This window comes from Mesoplodon bidens (assembly GCF_964165515.1).
Source record: "Mesoplodon bidens genome assembly, chromosome: 8".
In the NCBI taxonomy this organism is placed as follows: domain Eukaryota; kingdom Metazoa; phylum Chordata; class Mammalia; order Artiodactyla; family Ziphiidae; genus Mesoplodon; species Mesoplodon bidens.
The window spans coordinates 89,601,811-89,607,327 of record NC_138165.1 but is presented as its reverse complement, the minus strand read 5'-3'; the positions used below and the strand labels follow the sequence as shown (position 1 = coordinate 89,607,327).

Genomic DNA, 5,517 nt, shown 5'->3' with positions numbered 1-5,517 from the left:
AAATTTAATTAAGGAATGTGCAAGACAATTTGTGGTGAAAGCTTTGGGGAGTAAGTTCTATAAATGTATGTAAAAACTAATGGTGATACTGAAGTCACTAGAAACGTTTTGGTAAGTCTTAAGGTTCAAAATTTTTCCCTTTTTCTTTTCAGAAAAAATGTCGAGGGAGAATACTGTTGGAAGACTTATATTTAGGCAAGGCTTAACCGTGTGTGTACTTTTTCATTTAGAGCTCATTTCTGCACAAACGTTAAGAGGAGAATGGTGTGATGGTCTGGGTTCTTGCCCCCTCAGCAAGAAGTGGGGTGAAGGCTCTGGCAAAGAAGAATGTGTGAGGTTGCTGACCGGTGAAAGTAAGAGAGTGAAGGAGTCCTCACCATTGCAGGGTTGCTGAAGGCCACGCCTGAGTGAGAGAAGTCGGGCAGTCTGTCCAGCCTATTGACTACGTTGGGAAGGAGCCCAGGTCTAGGTCTGGCTACTGGGGTCTTGCCTCTGGGTGTGCCTGGGTCCATCTGTTGGTGTGCCTTCACTGGCGTCTGCATAGCCCACTGGGGCACTGGGGAGGGTAGGGAGGCGACCTTCTGCTCCGATGTTGGGTAGCAGCTCTGCGAATCGGGCCCACACGTGTCTCCCAGACAATCATCGAGTTTGCTTCGCCAGTGTGTATCTGACCTGGCACGCTGAAGAATCACTGGAGAACTGCCCGTGCTGTGAAGCTGAGTGGTAGGGCACACAGGTGCCTTGGAGGTAGTGCTGGAACGGAGGTCGCGCCTGGGGAAAGGGTTCCAAAGGTTGCCGCGGAGGCATGCGGATGTGGCTGGGAACCAGGACAAGGGATGTTCGCCTGGGTCACCTCTGCTGTCCCGGGGCTGCCTACCGTCCACCGGGCCTGGAAGTCCCCTGGTGGGACCATCCTTGATCCACCTGCCCACGAGGTAGCGGCAGGGGAGGTCCACGCCCCAGGCGTCGGCCGGATGCGCCAGCAGCAGCTGGGAGAGGTGGCAGTGTGCGCGCTTGTCCCAGTGCATGCCATCTCGCTGCCGGTGCTGTCCTGCATGCCGGAAGTGGAAATGCAGGTCCAGCATGTCGAAGCCGTACCTGCTGGCCTCCGCCGAGCATAGAAGTTGGCGTCTATCACTTCTTCCCGCAGGCACGCACCTCGGAATAGGTCCTCCGGCAGGAGGAAGCCCCGGAGACGACCTCCGCCACTGGCAGGGCCGTGTTCCACACCAGGAGGCAGGCCTCGGGCAGCACTTTGTCCAGGCGGCCAAACAGACTCTCTAAGCCCTCCAGGTAACTCCTTGGGAAATCCCGGCCGTACCTGGAGAGGTCCCAGAGGCAGGAGTTCATGGCCACCACGTGCGGGGCGTGGTCGCCCCGACGCAGGTGTTCCAGGACGTCTTTACGTACGCGGAGTACGCATGCGTGAGGAAGTAGAAACGCACCTGGTCGTGGCCGGAGCAGAAACTGCGGATGTCGCGGTAGTGCGTGCAGCTGTGCAGGCGTTTCTGCCTTCCGCCCTCCCGCGGCACATAGTGCTCGAAGCTCACCTCGCCCTCGGCCTTCAGCTGGCTGGAAGAGAGCAGGCAGTCTTTCGGCAGCAGGAGCACCAGGTCCTTGTACACGGCCCCCTGCATGGGGTCCCCCATGACGACCACAAACTTGTTGCGCAGCAGCTGCCGAACTTCGCAAGCCCGCAGGTGGGCCATGGTGGGGGAGGGCAGGCGGGAGGCCTGGCTCCTGCCTTTCCTCGGGCAGGTCGGAGGAGAGCTCTGGGGAAGGGCAGAAGTGCACGGGAAAGAGAGGGCGGTGCGCAGTTGGGCGCGGGCATTACTGCCCGCGTGGGGGTCCCGGGCAGCGAGGAGAAAGGAGGCACCCTGTTGGCGCCCTGAAGTCCCCCTCAGCCAAAACTGACTTTGGCCCGGGACGTGACCTCTGACCCGCGGAGGCGCCTGTGCAGCGCTCAGGCTCCGCCTGGCGGAGGTGAGGCGCAGGACCCCCACGGGAACCTGCCCCGCTCAATTGCAGTGAGCGTTCTCTTTCAACGGATCCCTGCTTGCTTTCTAATATCTCGGGCTTGGACTGCTATTACGCTGCACTTCTGGGCACATCCAGTCCACTGTCCCTTCTTTGTTTTACCAGTATCTCAATAATGGGGCGCATCTGAGATGCCTCTTTTTGCCCCTGGCTCTTGCTTCCTGTATGCGTTCCCACCTCTACTTGAGAATTTCTTTATTGCTGGCTTGGTTCTCCTTTTGTACTGCCACCTCCTTTACTAGAGGCATTTGAGGAATGTCTCCGCCAGGGGAGAGACGCCATTCCCAGTGGGAGAATCTCGCTGGGGACTGATCTACAACCAGGATTTACAAGCAATGATTGGCAGAATACTCGGGTCTAGTGCAAATAGTAGAGTGTTCAACTCTATTTTTTTTCTTTTAATTAAACTACTTATTGTCACCTCATTGTGGTTTCTCATGCACTTGTAAGAAATAATACAGAGAGATTTTCGTATACCCTTTACCTGCTTTCCCCCATGGGTAACTCCTCCTGCGCCATTCCCCTAATGCCTGGTAATTGCTAAACTGTCTGCATTTCGAGAATTCTGTATAAATAGATTGTACAGAATATAACTTTGGGGGATTAACTTTTTCCCTCTACATCATTCTCTGGTGTTCATCCAGTGTGTCCACTTTATAAACCCTATACTGTTTTCTTCATTAGAAAATTAGTTTTCCAGTGGTAGAAATGTGTCAATACTCTGTTCCTTTTTTATTCGCTGAGCACTATTCTATGCTATGGACGTACTACAGTCACAGTCACTTCAACCATTCACCCGAAAGTATGTTGGGTTGTTTCCAGTTTTTGGCTATTGCAAATCATGCTGCTGCGAACATTACTGTACAGGATTTTGTGAGAACCTAGATTTTCATTTCTCTGGGATGAGCCCTGAACTGTGATTGCTGGGTTGTGTGATGGGTGCAAATTTAGTGCTTTCAGAAATGCTCAGACTGCTTTCCCAAGTGGCTGTACCATTTCACATTCCCAGGAGCAATGAATAAGTGGCCAGTTTCCTTCTTTAGGATGTAGATATGGACATCCTGGGTATGACCTTTCTGGTTGCATGAACCCTGGTCTCTTCTGCACTTGGATATGGATAAGCTTGAAGTTGTATAATGCAGGCTTCCTTCATCTTTAAGCATGGATGTGAGCTTCTAGCCAGTGCAACCTGAGCCTCTTCATCCTTGATTAGGGATGTGAGCTTCCTGCTGAATAAATCCTCTCCCTCTAGATCCTTGGCTGGGGATGCAAACTTCCCAGACCTATTTTTAACCTTTTTTTTTTTTTTTAAACAGGTTAATAAACAATCCCCTCTTAAAATATACCTATGATAGTCATATTTATCAGCCATGAAGACTTTCATGTGAAATAGCTTATTTTAGAGCCTCTATACTTCTTTTTTTTTTTTTTTTTTTTTTTTCGGTACGCGGGCCTCTCACTGTTGTGGCCTCTACCGTTGCGGAGCATAGGCTCCGGACGCGCAGGCTCAGCGACCATGGCTCACGGGCCCAGCTGCTCCGCGGCATGTGGGATCTTCCCGGACCAGGGCACGAACCCGTGTCCCCTGCATCGGCAGGCGGACTCTCAACCACTGCACCACCAGGGAAACCCTATACTTCTTATTTTATATATATATACATACATATATATATACATATATATATATATATATATGTATATATATATGTATATATATATGGCAAGAAATCACCTGGTTTGGTAATTTCTCCTCATATTTTACAGAGTTATCAGTGGGATCTTCAAAGTCTTTTACCTTCACTACAAACAAAAGTATAGTTTACATTGGTTTAGCAATTTACTTTTGAACCCCTAAAACCAATAGTTTTTTTTCACTGCCAAGAAAGCAAATAGAAATTATTCAGTAGTGCATATAAGAATTAACTGAAATTTTATGTTATTTTATAAAAACAAAATGGTTATTTCTATATTGCATTTTAAATATGATAACTACATAATGGAACTAAAGTCAATTTAGAATAACTTACATAATCACCTTCTGTTAATATTGCTATTACTTCATGGACATGCTACCCTTTCTTTGGGAGAGATTTTCCCACTTTCAGCATAAAATGGAGAAAAAAACTTTTAAACCAAGTTTTGGTGATATCTTAAAAAGGCCATTATACTACATCTTAAAAACACATATGTATGGCTAAAGAAGTATTATATTTATTAGAATATCACTGTAGCTTTTATATGCCCAAATACTAATTGCAGGAAACTAAAATTTTAATCTAATAAAATAAGAGGAAATAGATGAGTTTCATTTTTTTCTTAAGGAGCTATTTTTTGTTGTTGTAAATATAAAGAGCTTGTCTGTCTTCAGAGCACAGGTGAAATAAATACTGCCATCTAGCCAGTTAAATTTTTAAGAAGAGTTTTCATTTAATTGTTTATTCACATTGATTAAAAAAAAATCAGCTGATTGACAGGTTTGCACTTCCTTTTGTGTTGTATAAACACAACCTTGAAAGACATTGCTTTGTGTTGTATTCCCTACCAGAAGTTCAGAAAAATTTCAATTTAGCACGAGTGAATGTTAAAGCAGATAGAAAAGATGTGAACATTTACTTTCTTTAACTCATTTTCCAATATGACCATTTTTCAACTGTTATTTTTTCAATGCCTAAAATTCTTATCAGTAATATAAAAATCTGAAACATGTTCAGTTTCAAGTATTATACCATCACATAGCTTATTTTATAATATTTTACTTTTTTAGTGTTCTTTGAAATTACAAATATAATAGATGACCTTAAAAACTTTTAAATAGAGAAGTAAAATATATATTCAAAGTCTTTCTTTACTCCTACACTTTCTCAAAAATTTATTATGTGTTGATTCAGACCTCTTTTTATACCTTGACAAAAATATATTTAGATATGTATATATCTATACTTTTTGTTACATAAAATTTGTCTTTCTCCATATTATTCTGTAACTTACTTTTTCATGTAACTTTTTCATATAACATTATATAATAAGCATCTTACCTTAGACCAAGTTCTCTAGAAAAGAGCTTAAAGAAAAAGCTGATGTGCCAATTTATTAGCAAGTGTATTCCCAGAGGAGTAAGAATGAGTCAGGGAAGAAAGGAGAACAGACATGATGGGATGCATCACCGGACTGGCCACTGTGGCCACTGTGGGTGTCAGTTGCAACTGATAGTGTGATCTATCTCATGGGATCATCTTTCCAAAGATTGTATAAACTTCTCTGTTTCAGGACAATTTTCCTCAGGATGAGGGGAGAAAAATGTATCTCCCAGTTCATATCTCCCATATGTCAAAAGTTCATTCACTGCCTAGGGCATTCATTCCCCCCGACAATACCAGATTGCCAGTGTGTGAGCACCAAATGGATCCCCTAGCCACTCATAATTCAGCAGCCAGTCCAGTAATGCATCAGAGCTCTTCTCCCCTCTACTTAGGGAATTTG

The 5,517-nt window shown here is 45.2% G+C and overlaps 1 pseudogene across 1 annotated transcript; it reads right to left on the bottom strand.

Moving 5' to 3' along the window:
- Positions 1-290: 290 nt before the first annotated feature.
- On the bottom strand, positions 291-1,709 carry LOC308621330 (PC-esterase domain-containing protein 1B-like; annotated as a pseudogene). Its single transcript has one exon. The product of its transcript is annotated as a PC-esterase domain-containing protein 1B-like (transcript).
- Between the last annotated feature and the right edge of the window lie 3,808 nt (positions 1,710-5,517).